Raw genomic sequence first — 21,446 nt, 5'->3', positions numbered from 1 at the left:
CTCTGATTACTACAGCCCACCCTTCCTTTTCTCACTTCCTCATTCTCACCCAATTTTCTCTTCCACTCAATGAAAAACCACCAGAACTTTGATCCTACCCTTCCTATTCTCCCTCTGGACTTCACTTCCTTGAACCTTTCAAAAACTCTACCTCCAGCACACCTCATTTCCTGTTCCACTGACACACTTCTAACTGTCAACCTCCAAACACAGATCAACTTAACCTGTCACCTCCATTTCTTCTTGTCTCACCTACCACTGAAGAAAAATCCCATCGCTTCTGTGACTGGTTCCATCACCAGGTTATGAGTTCCAATTCTGGTGGAGTCCTCCAGGGTTCAGGAATCTTCCACTCATGCCATCATCTTCAGACCTTCACCTCTCATCTCCAGCCACCTACTTCCTCCCGGTCTGCTACCCCTCTGTCATCTGATAACTTACCTCTTACTTCATCCAAACAGTAAGACCACCAGGTTTACATTCTTCCTCTTGGTTCTCTGCCCCCTTGAAATCTACCCATACATTCACCCACTTCCCTCAGTCTCAAAGAAAAGGATCACACTCTCCTGTCTTCATGATCTTATTTCTCCTACCTCCTCCAAGACATTGGTTCAATTGCCCCTCACCCTTACTAACTCCAACTGCTTCCTTCCCCAACAAACAAGCTCAACCTCCTCTCATCCCAGCGTAAATGGGCAATCCTGCTTAATTCATTCAACCTATTAAGGACCCGGCCTTGCCACAGACATCAGAGATGGGGCAATGAACAAGACACCAGGTCCCCAGTTTCACTGACATCATGGTGGGAAGAGACAGGAAACAAACATGTGAGCAAATAAATGGACAAGGTAATGAGCAAGCACAATGAAGAAAACAGTAAGATGATGTAATCAAGAGTGACTACAGGTACTTGGTGGGGACTACTTCACATTCGGGTGATCAGGAAAGGCTTCTCTGAGGAAGTGACATTTGAACTGAAATCTGAAAAGCAAGAGAGAGCCAGTGACAAGGCAGTCTTGGGAAAGCGCACTCCACGGTGAGGCTCACAACCGAGGGAATGGGTCTTCTTCTCCCTTCCTCGGCACTGATACCCCTAGGGCTGGCCCTGGAGTACACAGTGAATAGTATGCCTGGTGGGGGACATGAGTAGTTTCTCTGGTGAAGCACCGCACATGGCTTCTCGGCAGAAGCCACAGACTCACTGTCACCTTCCACTTTAATCAGGACAGTTCCCCAGTGGGCTACTGGCAGCCCTCCTATCTTCCACTCTGCACTCATTCTGTTTAGGCTACCACTCCCATATCATATACAAAGGAATCCAGAATCAGAACTGCCTTTGAAGACAGCCTGGCCACCTCCCAGTGGACATTTCCAACCAGACATCCGTTGGCACCTCTAACTTACTGTGTCCAATCCAGGCTGGTCCTGACACCTTTTCTCTGCGTGCTGCTGGGCCTTGCCAATTCTCCCACCTCCTATGTTGCCCATTTTAATAATTAATCATGTCAACATCCACACAGTGTCTCAAACGGGAATCCCAGAAACTGTCTTTGATTCCTTCCTTTCCCTCACTTTCCAAATCCAATTGGTCAGCAAGCCTGGCCAAGCCTCTCTCTGAAGGCATACTAAGTCCACTCCCTTCTCTTGGCCTCCAATGTCACTGGACTAGTTCAGGATCTCGTCATTTCTCTCCTGAATTCTAGCTGGAATAACGTAGATTCCCAGGGCCCAAGACACTTAGCAGACACTCAGTAAATGATTTCTGAATAAACAAAACAGAGGGAACATGCATGAATGAATAAAATGACTGAACAAATGAGTGAGTGAGAAAATCATTGAATAAATACAAGAAGAAATGCATGCTATATACAAAGAAAACTAAGGAATATATAGTTTAATGAAGGAGATGCAACCAAGCAAGTACAGGGCATCAGGTGATAAACAGAATGTTGGGGGCTGTGGTGCCGGGGGAGGGGGGAAGGGGGGAGAGATGGAAACTAACACTCATTGAGTCTTCCAGTTGTCAACTACTAAACCAGGCACTTCACACACAGTTCACACATGATTCACCCAGAAACTATATGATATACTGTGCTTCTGATGGGGAAAATGACATTCAAAGGAGTTAAATAACCATCTAAAGTCACCCAACTCACATGTGGCAGGGTTCAGATTCAAACCTAGGTCTGCAGGCCCCAAATCCCATCATGGTTAACAGTCATAGGCTTACAGGATAGGCTGGACCTCAAAAGATGATAATAATAATAGCCAACACACAGAGTACTTCCGACAGAGTCACCATTCTAAGAACTTTGCATATATCCTCAAAAAAATCCTTTGAGGGGCGCCTGGGCAGCTCAGTCAGTTAAGCGTCTGCCTTTGGCTCAGGTCATGATCCCGGAGTCCTGGGATCGAGTCCCACGTCGGGCTCCCTGCTCAGCGGGGAGTCTGCTTCTCCCTCTCCCTCTGCCCCTCCCCTGGCTCCTGCTCTCTCTCTCTCTCGCTCACTCTCTCTCTCAAAGTCTTTAAAGAAAAAAATCCTATGAGATAAGCTGAATGTGATCCCCATTTTACAGTTAAGAAAACAGAGACACCAAGAAACTAACAAGTAATTTTTCAAAGGTCATAAAGCTACTAAGTGACAGAATTGGGATCTGAACCCAGTCTGGCTCTAGTGTCTGTGTTGGTCGTCCCATTAACCTTCTGTGCCTTCGTGACGGAGGTAAGATGGCAGAGGGTGGATCCAAGTGGAGAGAAGTATGATAACAGGCCGTGAGGCCCGAAGGTGGGAACAGGAAGTGGTTCACTGGGACTGGGACTGAGGGGGTGGTCGAAAGTAAGGCCCCAGAGGAAAGATGGGGTCAGACACGCAGCTTCCCGTTACCTGGTCCAGGGCCACTGGCCTGTCTTGTTTAATATGTAAAGTGCCTCCACCTTTCACAAGGTAGTGAACAGTCAGAGGAGAACGTTCACTGTTTTCCTAACCAACGTATTTAGTTCTCCTGAATTGGAAGGTGGAAAAGCTAAAAGGCAAAGGAATCGCTGATGCTATCAAGGTCTCACCGTGAACTAGCTGGTACAACCTCACCCACACTCCATGGAAATAAGTATCAGCACCCTAACCCACTGGCATTATTTTTGAAACAGTATTAGTTTGAAAAGATTACACGTTTTTTTTTAATCTCTCTTTTTTTTTTTTTTTTTTTTTTCAGAGAGAGAGAGCAGGTGAGTGTGGGGGGGGACAGAGTGAGAGAGAGAATTCTTAAGCAGGCTCCATGCCCAGCACGAGTGAGACATGGGGCTCAATCTCACGACCCTGAGATCATGATCTGAGCCGAAAACAAGAGTCGGACACTGAACTGACTGAGCCACCCAGGCACCCCAAAATCTCTAATTTTGTTTCATAATACTTCAAATGTGAGCCAATAAATTGCCATCTTTATGCCTCACTACACAAGTCAGTCAGATCTAAATTTTTCTTAGGAAAACTTCCGTAGAAACAAATTAAAAGGCAGACCCCAAAACTAACCTTTTGCTCTAACACGGCTTTGGGAAGGAAAAGGAGAACAGGACTCACAAGCCATCCAGACAAGCCCTTAAGTCATTCTGATTCAGACTCCTATTCTCATCAATCATTGGAAAAGATCATCTTGGAGGAATCTGAAAGTGCTACTCTGGTTCCTTCCTTCATGAGAATCTAGGAGGTTAAACAATAATCACTTCAGGCTCAAGGCCTCCCAACTTGTAGGAGACCAACATGCTCATTCCTCACAGTCAAGGGGAGAGACCTAAGGACTAACTGAAAGAACCCAAAGAAATGTTCTCTGACCTCCAAAAGTAAATATTCTAAAGGGCTTGTTTGGCTCCATGGGAAAGGGGCAGGATCAGATCACCCAGTGCCCTCTGCCATGGGGGTGCCAAGCAGGGAGAAGATGGGAGATAGAGCAGAGTGACGTGAGCAATGCGTCAGACAGAAATAACCCCTGCCCTAAGCCTCGTCAGAGCCCCATGTTAAAATCTGGTAAATTACAAGTAAACAAATAAAGTGACTTGTTCAGCCCCTTAACTGTAAGTTGTTGCTGAACACAGAGAAGTAGAGGACAGTGAAGTCACTAGGGTGCCCAGTGGTCAGCTGGCCTCACTCGCTCCTGGTACATGATTCATTCCCTGCCCCGGCATAACCTGGACCAGCTGTCACTGCTGGATCTGTGACCTCATGGGTCTGAGGTCCACCTGGAAAGGAGCCTTGGCCCAGGGAGTCTGGCTAGGAAAGGACTCAGGGGCAAGACCTCACAAAACTGACCAAATTAAAGCCAGAGGGAGTGTTTTTCAGACAACACTAATCTTGTGATCTTGTCAGTTATTTCAGTCCAAAGATTAACAAAATACTAGAAGGGCAAACAGATGCAGGTGGTTGGGGAGTGGGAAAGAAAACCCAGACTGGCTTTGTTCTAGGAGCAGACTTGACAGATTCAAGTTCTCCGGGAATACATCTGGATTGAAGCAAAAGTCAGGATTTCAACACGGCTAAATTGTTACCTTCATACATTTGAAAAGGGTAAGCTAGCTGGGAAAATCGTCTTGTCCATTAACTAGCTCTGTCCCATGACTCTGGGCTGGATACTGCTCTGCCTGCCTCGTGGTCACATAAGACGCGACTCTATGTGAGTCAGAGCAGTGCTCACACCTTGAGCCTGACCTGAATACAGGCTCACTGACTCCGAAGTCTAGAGCTCACACCTCCTTCAACCCAGCGTCCCCACTTCTAAGAAGGGATCCCTGAGAAAGAGGAGGACCCGGGGCAAAGCCACATCCATGAGGCTGCTCACCTGTGGCCATGTTTATAACTGGAGAAGCTGAGACAACCTGAATGCCCACTAGTAAGGGAACAATTAAAGTAAGACACATTTGTGGAATACCTTGCAGTTGTTTAAAAAAGGGGGAGGAGCTCAGAAGAAGTACTATCCATGATGCACAAAGTGGGAACGACTTGCAGAACAATATGTGGTGTGATTCCATTGTTGGAGTATGTACATTGTCCAAAAGAAAACGAAAGGCCCAAAACGGAGTCATGTATGCTAGACCATGCCACCAAACCAGGGCTTCATACCTAACCTAAATGCAGTTTAAATCTCCCCCAGAAATGTAGTCTTTACGGGTCAGTCAGGAATTTTCTGGTCAGCACCAATAAGATAATCTGTCACATGGGCCCTCACTTCCCCCCTCCTGAAAAGGAAGGTGAGGTAATCTTCGTGATCATACCCCCTACTCTTCCCAAGGGAAAACAACCTTGCCTGAAGCAATTCTTTCTTTTTTTTTTTGCTAATAACTTCCCTGCCCCATCCTCTTTCCTATAAAAACCTTCTACTTTGTACAGTTCCTGAGAGCATCTCTCTACTTGCTAGATGGGATGCTGACCAGTTGGAATTTTGTTTTTTAACAACATACATGTGTATACATTTATATGCACTGAAAAAGATTCCAGAACATGTGTGCCAAAGTGAACGCAATTGAGGTGTATGGGGGGGGGGGAGACTTCCTTTTTTTCTGCTTTAGACGCCCCTGGATTACCAACAACTCTTATTTTTTAAAGTGCATTACTTTTGTGATTTGAAAATACAGATAAAAATAAATGCGTAAATGCACAGAGCATATACAAATATGTAAAATAAACTGGAGCCCCCAGAGATCTTTATTCCTCCTCTGCTGAATCAGGAAAAGCCAATTACTAGGAAAGGAAATGAAGCCTGGGGAAGAGACCACTTCCCTTCCTCCCTCCAGCAGTGTTTGACATTTCCCCCTCCCCTGGCCGACACATCAGGCTGTATTTGTATCCAGTTCTGATCCGTCAAAAACCACACTTAATTTTTGAGGCAGGATTCGCATTAGCAGATAAATAAAACAGGAACCTTGGAGCAAATGCTGCGGGGGTTTGGAAGCCAGTTCAGCCCGGCCCAGACAGGCCCCATCAAAGTCGGCGGCGGTATCAGGCGCTGACAGCCAGCAGCATCGTTGGCCAAAGGTCCCCTGGATATGCCTTTCCAACTCCACCCATATTGTCTACACCCACTTCTGAATACATTATTTATGTCGAATTCATCCTTCCCTCGCTTCCCAATGGATGGGAAGCAGTTCCCAAAGAGCTTTAAGGCAGCAAACCATGGTTGACCCGAAGACACAAAAGCTATTAACACAGGAATTGTGATACAGAGAGAGTCAGAAGGAGGAAGAAGCAAAAATGTTATTTTAAGTATAAACTCCTAATACTCATCTGCATCTTTACTTTTTGGTTAATATACACTAGCGCGCCTTAACATCCGTACTGTAAAACCAAGGCTTATAACCATCAGGAAACTAATCCAGAAGGACATCCCTGCAACATCCACTTCCACTGACTTAGTGAATAAATGTAAATTCAACAAGCTTCCCCATGCCCTTCAGAGGCCACAGACATTTTTCATAAGCCTTTCTCCTGACTGGGTAAGTCTAATTAATCTTCTGACATATATCTACCCTGCTGACACAGTGTTTGATAATCTTCGATAACTAGCTCAAAAGGCAGCATGGAAGTGTTTAGAGCTCAGATTTGGAGCCATTCGCATCTGGGTTCAAATCCCAACTATGCCCCTCATGGCTGTGCAAACTTGGACAAGTGACCTAACTTCTCTGGTCCTCCGTTTTCTTTTTTTTTTTTTTTAAGATTTTATTTATTTATTTGACAGAGAGAGACACAGCGAATGAGGAAACACAAGCAGGGGGAGTGGGAGAGGGAGAAGCAGGCTTCCCGCCGAGCAGGGAGCCCGACGCGGGGCTCGATCCCAGGACCCCGGGACCATGACCTGAGCCGAAGGCAGACGCTTAACGACTGAGCCACCCAGGCGCCCCTGGTCCTCCGTTTTCTTGCAGGGGGAATATAGGATTCTTAATAGTGCCTGTTTCATAGGATGAGGATTAAATCAGATAATGTAATGTACTTAAAGCACTTAACAAGTGTGCAATAAAAATTAAGTGTGACCACTGGCTGGATCTTTGGTACCTTTTTCTTCAAAATCTAAGAACAATGAAAGATGCAAAAAATTATTATTGCAGTAAAAAGCTGGACTGTATACATATACATGTGTATGTATATGTCCCAGAGCACAGAGAGAAAAGCAAAACTTGCCATTCTCAAAGGATGCCCAGGAACCACTACACCTTTAGCTATAAAAAATATCCATGCAAAACTACACTGTAGCAAAAATCACTGGGCAAACACAGTATGGTATTGGTACAGAAAATAAGCATTAGCCTGGCTACTCAAGATTGACTGCCATGAGAAATAGAAATGTAGGAGATGTGATCTAACAATACTGGGTTTTAAAATCTCAGCACGTTACAATTGCTTCCAAGGCAGCCCCATTCTGAATTTGACTTCACAGCAGTGTGGCTTTGCATGAGCCTTCCCCACGTCCTAGATGCCAAGGACACTTGGCCTAGTTGAAGACCATCAATAAATCGCCCTTTAGGCTTCCATTTTCCAAGTTAAGTATCCTCAGGTATTTAGTGGCTCTTGCTAACCAGAAAAAAAAAAAAATTTAACAAGTATCTTTTCAAAGTTTCCAAATGAACAGAAAACAGGGACAGTAATAAAAATAGCTACTGGCTCAGATGGTTAAGTGTCTGCCTTCGGCTCAGGTCATGATCCCAGGGTCCTGGGATCGAGTCCCGCATCGGGCTCCCTGCTAGGCGGGGAGCCTACTTCTCCCTCTGCCTCTTCCTCTCTCTCTCTCTCTCTGACTCATGAGTAAGTAAATAAAACATTAAAAAAAAAAATAGCTACTATTTCGGAGCGTCAGCTATGTGCTGGCATTGTGCAGAGCATATTATGTGTCCTGCCTCACTGGATTCCCACAACCACCCATTTTATAGATGAAGACACTAGGCTTTGAGAGGTGAAGTAGCTTGCTCAAGGTCATCACAAGGTCACCAATTCGTCCAAGGGGAATGCTGGAATTCAAACCCACCTGTCTAGTTAACCTCTACTCACTTTTCCAATCTTGGTCCCCGTCTCACTAACCCAGAGGAGCTTCCCTAACTCCCTCCAGCAAAGTCAAAACCCCCCTAGTTACACTTCCTTTGCACCATCATCTTCCTCTGTAGTTCTGGTCACATTGATATTTTTACCCTTACTTGTGTCAATACTGAATTAATGTCTGTCTCCCCACCAAACTGTAAGCTCAGAGACAGCACAGGTCCTCACTGTGCTCGTTTACTTAGGATCTGACCTCTTACCACAGTACCAGGCACATAATGGGTTCTCCATACACATTTGCACCAATTGCATGAATAAACATAAATATAATAAATATAAATATAAATAAAAAATAAACAGTACTCAGAAATCAGCCAGCCACTTGGGCACTGCACCAGTGGACATCCATGTGTGGGCACCACAATGCTACCTGCCCATTCTCAGGGACAAGATAACAATCTTGGCAGAACTGGAAGAGGATCTCAAGCACAAAACCTGCCAGTATCATCTTCCCATCTGAAAGAGGGCAGTACAAGAGCTGGACACTTCATCCACCCGATCAATACACCATTAATAATAAATCATGTTTCTGATTCCCTTTGGTTGATTCTTTCCACTACATATGGCTTATTTCTGCTTTGATTCTTTTTTTTTTTTAATCAAACAATTTTTTCTAAAGATTTTATTTTTAAGTAACCTCTACACCCAGTGTGTGGCTTGAACTCACAACCTCGAGATCAAGAGTCGCATGCTCCACCGTCTGAGCCGGCGAAGCGCACCCCCCCTTGCTGTTCTGATTCTTTTTCCTGCTATTATTAATCTGCTTTCTAAGTCCCTTCCTTGAATATCTGTTTTCTCAAAACACTTGAAGCAGAATCACATGGCGTTCACAGGCTATTTTCTTAACACTCAGCTACGAAACTGAAAGCAACTGGAAATAAAGGAAACTATATTCACAACAAAAAATAGTTATTAAATCTCAGCACTTCTTCACAAGTCACTGTCACAAGGAAAATCCCAAGGGTTTCAGAGTAAAATCTTTTTGTCTTCTTGGCCCAACGTGGGGCCCAAACTCACAACCCTGAGATCAAGAGTTGCATGCTCCACCAACTGAGCCAGCCAAGAGCCCCTGAATTTTTTTTTAAGATTTTTAAGTAATTTCTACCACCAATGTGGGGCTTGAACTCACAACCCTGACATCAAGAGACATGCTTGAACGACTGAGGCAGCCAGGCGACCCTAAGCAAAATCTTTTAAGCAAGCCTTAGCACCAACCCACGTTATAGTCACTCATAATATTAAAATGTAAAACAGTAAAAGCATTGAGCCCTTCACGAGAATGGACTATATTTTGGGGTGCCTGGCTGGCTCAGTCAGTAGAGCTTCATCCAACTCTTGATCCCAAGGTCATTAGTTCAAGCCCCATGTTGGGCATGGGGCCTACTTAAAACAAAACAAAAAAGACAGTATTTGAGAAAGGACTATATTTTGAAAACATAACCACAGCAAGCGATTTTAGTCCAACAAGACAAAAAAGGAGTAACTTTTTTAAAAAGAAAACTACATTTGCTACCTGTCAAAAAATCGGGTTTTTAAAGGGCTCAGGGTCTGATTAGCAGTCTGATGACAGCTACAACTTTGCAGTGTTTTTTATTTTATTTATTTATTTATTTATTTATTTATTTATTTATTTATTTTTGTTTTTTGTTTTTTATTTTTATACCGCAGGTGAACACTGGGCTCTGAGAGGAGAGAGGAGGCAGAGATAATCTGGAGAGGGGGTTTTGTTACACAAATGCTCAGGATAGGGGAAAAAACAAACTTAGCCACACTGATTTGGCAGAGCCCCAAATTCATGAAAGCCCTACACAATCTAACCCTTTTTTAACATGCAATCTTTATAGGTATAAAATTCCTCTGAATATTCTTTTCAGAGCGTCAGAGATACAGCAGGTCTCCCCGGCCGGGCAGAACAATCCTGGAGAACCCAGCTATGCAACCTCTTAGCCAAGAAAAGTACTGCAGGTGAGTGAAACAACAGCCTTGGGGAGGAAAGACATCAGCTTACAGGTTCTAACATGATCGATCAAGTATCTGCTAGAAGAACCAATCTAGATAGCTGCTGTTCAATATGGTACTCATTGGTAACAATACCACATTGCATACTTAAAAACTTGTTAAGGGGCGCCTGGGTGGCTCAGTCCATTAAGAGTCCGACTCTTGATCCCAGCCCAGGTCTTGAGCTCCGGGTTATGAGTTCAAGCCCCGCACTGGGCTCCATGCTGGCCGTGGAGCCTACTTAAAAAAAAAAAAAAGAAAAAAGAAAAAAAATCTGGTTAAGAGGGTAGATCTCATATTAAGTGTTCTTACTACAATAAGAAAAAATTTTTTTAAATGATCGTATATCTGCTAAGTGGTATTCTACTTAGCCCACAGGAAGGACTGAGAAAGAGAAACTGCAGGATTCCCAAAATGTTGCAAAGATGTCCCTTCATGCCTGTTCCGTGAACGTGCACACACACACACACGCACACCCACACACAACCAGCGTCTTCCTCCTTTTCCCAGTTAACTTCTAAATCTTGATTCCTATGTGTGCTTCATGTATCTTCTTCATATAAACCCTTGGCCCTTTCGCAAGAGACAGCACCGTGTATAAAAGAGAAAGAGGTTCTGTTTCCCAAGTTGGCTACCACCTGCAGGTGGAGTCACTCCAAGCCTGTTCCCTCAGGAAGAGGAAGGGATGTGAAGCTACGGTCATGATCTCAAGGGCCCTGCATGAGCCCTCATGCGAAAGTTTTAAGAACTACGTTCTTAAGAACTAGCCTCCACTTTGAATGAAGTGACCCACAGCCAGCCCTACGTGCAACCATTAGCATCTTGAGTGTCCTCAGAATATAACTCAAACTGCTTTATCACAATGGTCCTTAATCTCCAGTTACTCCTCCTGGCAACTATAATAAAGTCAAGAGGGACCAAAGCTTCCGTCATTTGCTTCCCACAGGACTGGGAAGGAGGCAGCCCTGTGTCCAGGGAACCACACCTTGTGTGCTGCGCTCCCCCGTCAGGAGGACCACTCCTCCTGGTCTCGTTCTGAGAAGGCAGTGGCAGGGAAGGCCAGGCGCCCGTCCAAACACCACCCAGACGCCAGCTGAGAGCCCCGGAAGAGGAAAAGAGAACCTCCACTGTGGGATAGAGGGAAAGGAAAAGCAAAGCACTTGCAGATGTTTCCCCAAACACCACCCAGAAACCCAGGAGACCTGGAGCCCAGACTGCTGCATCACCAGAAGGCCTCTGTCCGGCTAAACTGAGGGCCATCATGTACAATGACGACCTGGCCCTGTCACAGGTATGACCTCATACCCATAGGCTGTCAACACACATGCTGCTGTCTCTTGGTTGGGATCTGTCTCCACGAGAGCAGGGCGGGCACTTTGCCGCTTTTATCACTAGTTTACACCAGCCACCGTGTAGGTACTCAAGGACTACGAAACGGATGAGTGAACGAATACATGAATGAGTGATATCCTAGTCACAACAATCCCATGAGGCAGGGAAAGTACTATGGTCTCTGTTTCTCAGGTAAGAAGAGACACCTAATGGAGGTGCTGACTTGTCCAAGGACAGACGGGTCTGGGCGTTTCTTCACATGATCATAATAAACACACTCATTAGCACCTACCTGTCCCTTTGCACAAGTTCACTTATCAGATAATGTAGGAGAGAAGAGGCCTTGAAAGACTGACACTCTAGCATCTAAATTTTTAGGGGGTGAAAGCCAAAGTGAGAAGGAGGGGCAGAAGGATGAGATGAGTCGAGAGCATGGAGTTCTCGGGGAATGGGAAGGAAGGACGCACTGAGGATCCCCTATTTCAGAGACAGCTCCCTGAGAGGCCCTGGGCATCCCAGAGTCTGCAGGAGGAATCTGAGCTGTGAGGAGAGAGGGATTTCCAAAAAGCAGAGGGAGAACACACAGGGACTAGGCAGCTGGTCTGGAAAATTCAGATTCGCATTTCTGCTTACAATGCCCCACCTCAGGATCATTCTCTCCAAGAACTCTGAAGGTTCTGGTGGTTCATCTGCTCAAGAACCAGCTCTACATGTTGAGAGGACACAGACCCCAAATGGCCAGAAGGGAGCTGACTTCTGAAAGACAACAGGGATAGGCCCAGCCATTAGCCTGTGGGGAGCTGCCGAAGCCACGACCCTGAACCCTGATTATCTAGTATTGATAAGATCTTAGATGGTGGCTCCTGAATCCAAATCCTGCAGGGTGGCAGAGGGAGCCCTGAGGGGAGTGAAGATGATCATCTTGGTTAGAGGTCAGGCCGCTCATTGTGAAGGGACAGAAAAGACAAGGTAAGTGGGAAGAAGACTCTGGAGTTCAGGCTCAGAAACCAAACCCGCCTCCCCACTTAAAGAAATCTGATCAGCACCCTTGCTCTACTCATTGTCATCCTACCTGCTGAATCTTCCAGGGCACTAAGTGGATGCTCTGCAGGCCAGGTCCCCAGGCCACCATCATCTGGCTCCATGCTCCTAAACAGGCTTTCTGCTCCTTCTCCCCACCGGGGCTCCCACCACTCAACTGAGAGCAGTGGGCTTGCTGTCCCCAGATGCTCCACCACTGCCCCCTGCCTGCCTCTGCCTTACCCATCCATTAGGGCAAAATATCAACAGCAAACACTCCCATGCCCTTGGAATGGCCAGGAACCACTCCAAGCACTTGACACACATTAACATACGGACTCTGCACAACAGCCCTTTGAAGAGGCATTATTAGTATCCCCACTTTACAGATTAGAAAACTGAGGCACAGAGAGATTGACTTTCTCCAGGCCCCATAAGCTAGGAAGAGGCAGCGACAAGATTCAAGCCACAGTCAGCACCAGCGTCCTTCTTCCCAACCAGCAAGCTGCACTGCCTTTCACAGCACAACCCAGCCAGCCCCTCCTCCCCCAGCCTTCCCCAGCCCCTTCGTGGACAGCTCCTTGCAAATCTTCATGCCACTTTCCAGATTGGCGTGGCATGATTATTGATTCAATTCTTGTCATCGCTTCCCTCCTAAATTAGAAAACCTAGGAGAGCAAGGCTTCGGGGTTATTTCTACATCATCTTTGTATTAATTTCCTATAGCTGCTGTAACAAATTGTCATCAATTTTGTGGCTTAAAACAACACAGATTTATTATCGTGCAGCTCTGTAGGTCAGAAATCCAACACCAATCTCTTGGCTAAAATCAAGGCATCTGCCTGGCTGGGGGCTCTAAAGGAGAGACTGTTCCCTTGCCTTTCCCAGCTTCTAGAGGCTGCTAGCATTCCCTGGCTCCTGGCCCCTTTCTCCATCTTCCAAACCAGCCACATATCATCTCTCTGACCCTTCTTCTGTGGGCACATCTCCCTCTGACCACAGCCAGAAAGGTTCTCTGCTTTTAAGGACCCATGTGATTAGACTGGGCCCACCTAGAAAACCCAGGATAATCTCATCTCGAGGCCCTTAACTTAATCACATCCATCCTTGAATGCAAGGAAACATTCACAGGTTCTGGGGATTCGAACATGGACATCTTTGGGGCCATTACTCTACCACAATCTTTGTATGAATGTCTTGAACACAGTGCTCCCCTGACCACTATGGAACTGAACTGAATCCCCATCAGACCTCAGCTGCACCAGCTCCTGAATGCTTGATTATATGATCCTTCCACTGGCCTCTGATTGTAGTGTACATTAGTCTTGTGTGCCCAAAATGGCCAATAGCGCTTTGAAAGGATGTCTCCCCTTTTCATAGCCCCAAACTGTGATACTGGTGGACACATAAAGATGTTTAATAATCTGGGGATCAAACACAATGCTAATGAACCTATAGGTAGGTTCAATCCCTATCTCAACTACTGTTTTATTTTCTATTTTTTGTTTCCTATTTAATATTTATTAATTCTTAAAATAGAACACTTATTTTTAAATGTAAAAAAATACAAAATACAAAAATACAAAATATATTATTCTATAATAATAAAAACTCTCCCTCTTTCTCCTACCTCTTAGTCATTTTTTAGTATCCTTCCAGAGCCATTTTATGCATATGCAAACACATACACATATTTATTATTCCCCCCTTCCTTTCCTGTAAATGGTAGACTCACTTAGGGCCCTGTCTACACCTCACTCTTTACTTAACAATGTAGACTGCTCCACAGCTGTCCACAGAGCATCCCTGTTCTCTTTTTGTGGCTGTGTCCTGCTCCCCTGTGCAAATGTACTGTAATTCATGCTCACCAGCTCCCACTGATAGACACTCTTGCTACTTAAACAGTGAATACTGTGAATTTATCTGAAGGACAAATTTCTCTAAGTGGAATTTCTGAGTCAAGCCAGACCATGTGAATTATTAACTCTGACAGATACTGGCAATGTGGCCCCTATAGGAAACTAATACACATTCACCAAGCATGTATGTGTGAGTTTTGTTTTCCCATAAACTCCCTAACATGGATGGTTTTCAAAATGTTTCTATCTTTGTCAATCCCAGATAGGTGAAATGTGGTAATATTTCAGTGCAATTTAATCAGAATTTTAAAAATCACATGTGAGGTCAAGCATTTTTTATGTGTTTAGGAGCCACTAAATTATTTTCTATGGATTGTTTGTTCATATCCTTTGACCATTTTCCTATGGTATGTTTGTTCTTTTCCTTATTGATTTGTAGGAGTTTTTTACGTATTAGGAAAAATAATCCTTAATACATGAAATGAAATGCAAATATATTTTTCTGATTTGTAATCTTTTACTTTGCTCATGGGGGTTCTGCTATGCCAACTGTTTTTAGGTAATGAATTCTATCAAACATTTCCTTATGGCTTCTAATTTTGTACCATACTTAGAAAGCCCATTCCTACTGCAAAGTTATAAAAATATTCTCCTTTGGATTATTCCAGAAACCAATCATCTATAAGCAGTGAAAAGTTATCTTCTATGGTCATGAATTACATCCTGGCCAATAATGCACACACACGGAATTTAAGTTTCTTAAAGTAACTTTTATTTTCTAACGTTCTGCAGTTTAGAAAGCACTGTCCCATGACAGTTGGTGAGGCAGGCAACTTATCTGCCTCATTTTACAGAAGAGGATACCAATACCCAGAGAGGATAAATGACCACCGAAAGCCACACTGTGTGGTCCAGACTCAAACTGAGGGCTCCTAAATGCCAGAAACTGCTCTCCTCTCCCCTGTACCTCTTCTCTTAACAAAAGGACAACATCCGCATGCATTAAAATCTTAAAGGACATCTCCAAAGTCATTTCTAAATAATTTCAAAAGAAAGCGAATCATAACTTTTCTATTCAAAAAACAGTATTTATTTAAGTGGGTCACACAGTGATCCAATTAAACAGTGACTCATCTTCAAATGCCCATGCCGATGTTCTCACCAACTGACAGAATTCCATGTTCTACAGTGTGCCTATATAACCTCACAAATTTAATTGAAAATTAAGAGATGTAGAAGTTCCCAGGAGGGGCGCCTGGGTGGCTCAGTCGGTTAAGCATCTGCCTTCAGCTCAGGTCATGATGATCTCAGGGTCCTGGGATTGAGCCCCATGTGGGGCTCCCTGCTCAGCAAGGAGTCTGCTTCTCCCTCTCCCTCTGTTCCTCATCCCTGCTCGTGCACTCTCTCTCAAATAAATAAAATCTTAATAAATAAATAAAGTTCCCAAGATCCCATGGCTTCAGAGTGGATCAGGATGAGCAGGGCTTCTTATTTGGGGGAAGGGGAGAAAATGAGGTGTATCCAAATCATGGAGGGTTCTTTTCAAATCTCACATACCGCAGCATTCTCCATCACCAACCCCTCAACAGTCCCACCCCAGAAGGTCACTGCATGCCCCCTCAAGGGTACTGATGCTAGAAACTTTTTGAAAACCACTGTTTCAGAGGACATGGTCTATATCTGCACAACCCCTACAAAGTACACTCCTCTGGTTCTCCAACCAACACCTTGTCTCAACTCCTCTGCACACTCATGGTGACTAATTGCCATATAGGTCAGTTCTGAAACTCCCACCTCAGGCCTCTTGTTTTCTCTGACGGCCCCTCCCACCTTCCCACCCAACCGACCATGGTGGCTCCTTCCCATCCTGCAGGTCTTGGTTTAAATGCCACCTCCTAGGACACCTGGGTGGCTCAGTCGGTTAAGCGTCTGTCTTCAGCTCAGGTCATGATTCTGGAGTCCCGGAATCGAGCCCCGCATCAGGCTCCTTGCAGCAGGGAGTCTTCTTCTCCCTCTCCCTCTGCCTCTCCCCCTGCTCATGCTCTCTCTCTCTCTCTCTCACTCTCTCTCTCAAATAAATAAATAAAATCTTTAAAAAAAGTAATAATAAATAAATAAATGCCACCTCCTCGGAGGGGCCTCCCCTGACCACCCACTAAAGCAAACTCCCCCAGTAATGCTCTACCTTTTTATTTTCTCCTTAGGATTTATCACAGTCTGTATTATTTTATCTATTAATCTATTCTGTTGTTTATTATCTGTCCTCTCAAAGGTCCCATGAGGGCAGGGACCTTGTCCAAATCATTCACGCTTTATAACCCAAGCACTTAGCAGAGTGCCTGCCATATAGTAAGTGCCCAATAAATATTGGGTCAATTAAATTTGATTGAATTAGTCCCAACTAATTTTCTCCACATCTGCATCACCATCAAGTTTCAAAGTAGCACAACCACATGGGCTGGGAGGCGGGGCATGAGAACAAGGGGCCTACCTCTCCTGCCAGCCCTCTTCCTCTTACCCGTGGTTCATCATTCACCTTGGGAAAAAAGAAAGCTTCTAGCCAGCAACAGCCCAGAGGGGAATGTCTTCAAGACCACATGTCTTCCTCTATTGTTTTCTATCTTTCCTCCTGACCTACCTCCACTGGATGGTAAAAGATGAGAATGGGGAGTAACGTTAGTTATGCCACTAATAATCAGAAATAGTAATCAAAGTAAAAATAGCAGATTGCTAACTATGTGCCAGACACTGTGAGGGGCCTCTAACATGAATTATCTCATCTAATCCTCGAGATACTTGTACTTCAATTTTACAAATAAGGAGACCGTGCCCAAGGTCACGTGGCTAAGGAAGTGAAGGAGCCAGGGTCGGAAGCCAGGTTACTAGTCCCCTCCTTACCACAGGGACCCCCTATGCCCAGCATGGCATCCGTGCTACATCCTTAGAAATAAATGCGTAAAAGATAGCAACCAATAAATTGAGTTATTAATGTCTCAAATGCTTTAGGGAGGTGAGGTGGGGGCAGAGTTCTATCTGTATCTGAGCCTGGGAGAGCCAGCAGCCGAACATCTAGACATGCCTTTCTCATCCTCAGAAAGGAGACCTTTTTAGTGTCAGGGGCTATAAAGGACCCTCTAAGAATAGGAGACAATGACAATTCAGTTCAATAAGTAATCACTGAGCACCTACTGTGTGACATTCTAGGTCTGGTCTTGGTGAGGAGCATGGTTTTTTTTAATGGTTAAGTTACATTCTCTGAGTTCTATGACCTAAAAATGCCCAGACCAAGGATATGAGACAGTTCACTTGTAATGCAAAGCTCACTGTATGTGGGAAAAAAAAAGATAGCACTGATAACAAGGCTACCGGCAAGAATGGAGAGGGAGAGGCTTCATGGACAAGGTGGGGCTTGATGAGGCCTTGACACTTGCATTAGGACAAGCACAGAAAACAGGACCAGGTGATTAAGAAGCAGTACCACTTTTGGAGATCTAGAGATCCAGCCTCCCAGGAGTGGAGGAGCTATGTTGGTAGAATACTGCAAGGAAGTAAGCCTAGAAGGCTTCCTATGGGCATCTAGGATGGGAAAGTCCCCTGCAGGATAAGAGGAGGAATTTGAACTTCAATCCTGCTGGAAGGCAGGGATGAGTGAGTTTCCATGACATGATGGCAATGACTCATCTGGGGATGGGGTGGAGGAGGGATTGACAGGGAGAGAAATTATAGGCTGGGGGCTTCACCAGGGGGTTGCTAGGATGCTCTAGCCTGCAGGAGAGATCATGGACCCAAGGTGAGCAGCAGGGGGGGATGGAAAAGTACTTGAAAGTAACAAGAAGCAGGACACAGAGGGTGTTGGGGGCAGTGAAACTATTCTGTAGGCCACTAGAATGGTGGACACATGTCAGACCTTTGTCAAAACCCATAGGGTGTACAGCGCGGTGAGTGAACCTTGATGTAAAGTGTGTACTTTGGGGGATGATGGGGGAGGGAAGGCTGGCGGTATATAGCATCTCTCTGCGCTCTCCCCCACGTCTGCTGTGAACCTAAAACTACTCTTAAAAAAAAAAAAAAAAAAGGAAAACAGTATAGAGTTTCCTCAAAAAGCTGAAAATAGAGCTGCCCAATGACCCAGCAATTGCACTACTGGGTATTTACCCCAAAGATACAAATGTAGTGATCCGAAGGGGTACATGCACCCCGATGTTTATAGCAGCATTGTCCACAATAGCCAAACTATGGAGAGAGCCAAGATGTCCATCGACAGATAAATGGATAAAGAAGATGTGGTATAGGGCGCCTGGGTGGCTCAGTTGGTTAAGCGACTGCCTTCGGCTCAGGTCATGATCCTGGAGTCCCTGGATCGAGTCCCACATCGGGCTCCCTGCTCGGCGGGGAGTCTGCTTCTCCCTCTGACCCTCCCCCCTCTCATGTGTTCTCTCTCATTCTCTCTCTCTCAAATAAATAAATAAAATCTTTAAAAAAAAATAATAATAATATACATAGGGTATTTGAAACAGGGCCTGGCCTACAGTAAGCCCTAAATGATTATCAGCTACTCTAGAAAGGTGGAACACATTTACTGAGTGGTTAAAATTGTAGCTGTGAAGTTTAGGGAAGTCTTCAATACCTTGATGCCTTAGTTTCCCCAGATGTAAACAGGATCTGCTTCATCAGTTTGTGGTGGGGATTAATGAGACTGTCACATAAAAACTCTCTCACAATGCCTAGCACATAGTAAGAGCTCAATAAATGTCAGCTGTTGCTATTAACAATTCTGGGGGGAGGGATTATCACTACCTTTTTTTTTTTAATTTCCGAATAAAGGATAAGTTATCGTGCCCTGCCAATAGTACCTCAGCTAGCAAATGATTGTGTCAAGACTTCAACTCTGATGAGTCTGAAACCAGAATCTGTAACCATTACCCTGTACAACTATCTCTTACTTGAACAGGGCTAAGACAGCAGAAATGCTGACTCATACCTACTACCTTACCAAGAGAAAGAAAGAGGGGGGTGATAACAGTCTAAAATTTGGCGTATTCTCCATGGGGGTCAACCCAGACTTTGGCAAAAAGCCCCTCTTTGCCACTCTTAGAAACGAAAGACTACAGAGGCTGGAACCCTATCTCTACCAGTTCTAAGCCTTTCACAAGCGGTTGCTAAACCACAGCAAAGACACCGAAAGAGGAAAAAAGAAGCCATTTCCCATAATAGCTTAACTAACAAAGTGAACCCTTTAAAATGAAAGTAGACATCCTAAGGCTGAAAAAAGATATCAAGAGTGCTCCGAAGCCACGTAAAAAACTGCGGTCTAGAACACAAACGAGAGTCTTTAATTAACGCATTTTTATTTAGAAAAGAATGACAGTTTATATCTATTTTTTGGGATCTCAAGCTGCAGGGGGCCTTCCCCTAAGTAAAAGAAGAGGAAGTTCCCAGCACAACCGAGAGTGGCGGGGAGAGAAGTGGAGTGCCAATCAAGAGACCCCTTGGTGAGGAGCAGCGTCCCCCGGGCAGGTCCCCACTTTTTCGACACCAATTTCCTCCCCATTGAAACGGTACCGTGGGCACTGAGAACTTGCGAAACGGGCCACCGGAAGAAACAGGATGATCAGTTAAACAGAAGTCGGTGCTAATCACGTTGCTTCACATCTTCATATACTGACTTCTAAATGTGTTTTATTTGTGTACCTCTATCCAAAACATCCCCAGGGGTCGACCTTCAATCTACCATTGCTTAGAACAAAAGAGGCCTGAGGGATAGCCACCCCTGGAAGCCACGGCCCGAAGCGGCAGGAGCCCTCCCCTCACGTACCTGGTACCCCCCTTCTGGGGCTGAGGTCGGTTCTCGCTGGCTCTCTCCCGCGTCCACCTCACCCCGCGGCGGCGCTCAGCCCCGGGGGAGGACCGCGAGGTCGCCATTCCAAGCCCGCCCCCGCCCCGAGGGTGGGAGTCAGAAGCCCCCTGGAATCTAGGCCTGTTTCTGCTTCCATCTGGCTGAAGGGCTCCCCTCCCCGCGCCTTAGTTTCCCCGTCCTTAAAACGAAAGGTTTGAAGGAGATCACGTGAAAGCCTCGTTCCTGCTCTAAATTTCTAATTCCATCACTCTTACAAGTAAACGTGTCTTGCAGAAAAAGACGCCCTTCTCCTCAAGCAGGACAGCTGCCTGCGTCCCCGTGACCATTCCCCTCAATAACCCGTGCAATCTCACCTAAGTATGATGCATCGGAACTGAAAAACAGGCTGTTGCTTTCCCGAGGCACCAAACCTGGTCATCATCATCATCATCAGTCAACGTGGATTTTCTCTCGGGCCTCTTCCCTCGATCCCGCAATCCCACGAAAACCCCTGCCTACCCTTCCCAGTTTCTAAACTCAAAGCTACCCCTTTCATGGGTTTAAATATATATATATATATATATATACCCACCCAACGCCGGCCTGGTGTAAGGTGCCCCAGCACTTTTTCCGGCATCCAGGGTTCCACCTCCGCCCCACCCTCTCCCCGGGGTGTCTTTTTAGCCATGAACCCCTGGATCGGGACGTAATACTCCCCATGCCCTCCCCTGGCAAACGGGCCGACCATTTCTTCCTCCCCTGCACATCCCGGCTGGGAAGGTGGCAGCTCCCCGGCTCCAATCCCGGGAGACCCAAGCTCTTCCCAGCCCGCAGGCAGCGGCACCTGGGGGCAGCAGGCCCTCTGGAAAGAAAAGCGCGGCCCTCGGCCGCGGCCCCCACCCGGGCGGCACGCGGCCAGGCCTCCCCCGCGGGGCTCCTGTCACTTACGGACGGCTCCTCCGGGTAGGGCCAAGCCGGCGGGCTGGCAGGCGGCGGAGTTTGCTGACTCAAAGGCACCGCGGCGGCGGCGGCGAGCGCCCAGGAGCGCACCCGAGCGCAGCCCCGCGCGCCCCGCGCACGTAGCGGCCCCGCGCCCGCGCTCAGCGCCCGCAGACTTCGTGGGGCCGCCCGGGCCGCCGCCGCACCGCCCAGTCCAGGTACGGCCCCGCGCCGCCCGCGAGCCCCGCCCTCCCGCCCCAGGAAGATGAGGCGCACCCTCGGCCTGCTGGGCTGTGGCGGGCGGTGCAGCCGCCGGGGGGCGTCGCGGAGCCCCGAGTCCGCCTTCCGCGTCCGCCAAATCCCGGAGGGAATACCGGCGCTTGCCGGGGCA

At 46.2% G+C, this 21,446-nt stretch overlaps 1 protein-coding gene across 1 annotated transcript in view; it reads right to left on the bottom strand.

Annotated features, from left to right (window-relative positions):
• The window catches only part of SNX10 (sorting nexin 10), a 62,538-nt gene extending 41,346 nt beyond the window's left edge, over positions 1-21,192 (bottom strand). The window contains exon 1 of the mRNA XM_021689562.2: positions 21,065-21,192. The gene's annotated coding sequence lies outside the window, so the exon portion shown is untranslated. The remainder of the gene's footprint in view (positions 1-21,064) is intronic.
• Between the last annotated feature and the right edge of the window lie 254 nt (positions 21,193-21,446).

This window comes from Neomonachus schauinslandi, chromosome 12 (assembly GCF_002201575.2).
Source record: "Neomonachus schauinslandi chromosome 12, ASM220157v2, whole genome shotgun sequence".
Taxonomy (NCBI): Eukaryota; Metazoa; Chordata; class Mammalia; order Carnivora; family Phocidae; genus Neomonachus; species Neomonachus schauinslandi.
The sequence above is the reverse complement of the archived record's forward strand: the minus strand, read 5'-3'. Positions and strand labels throughout refer to the sequence as shown.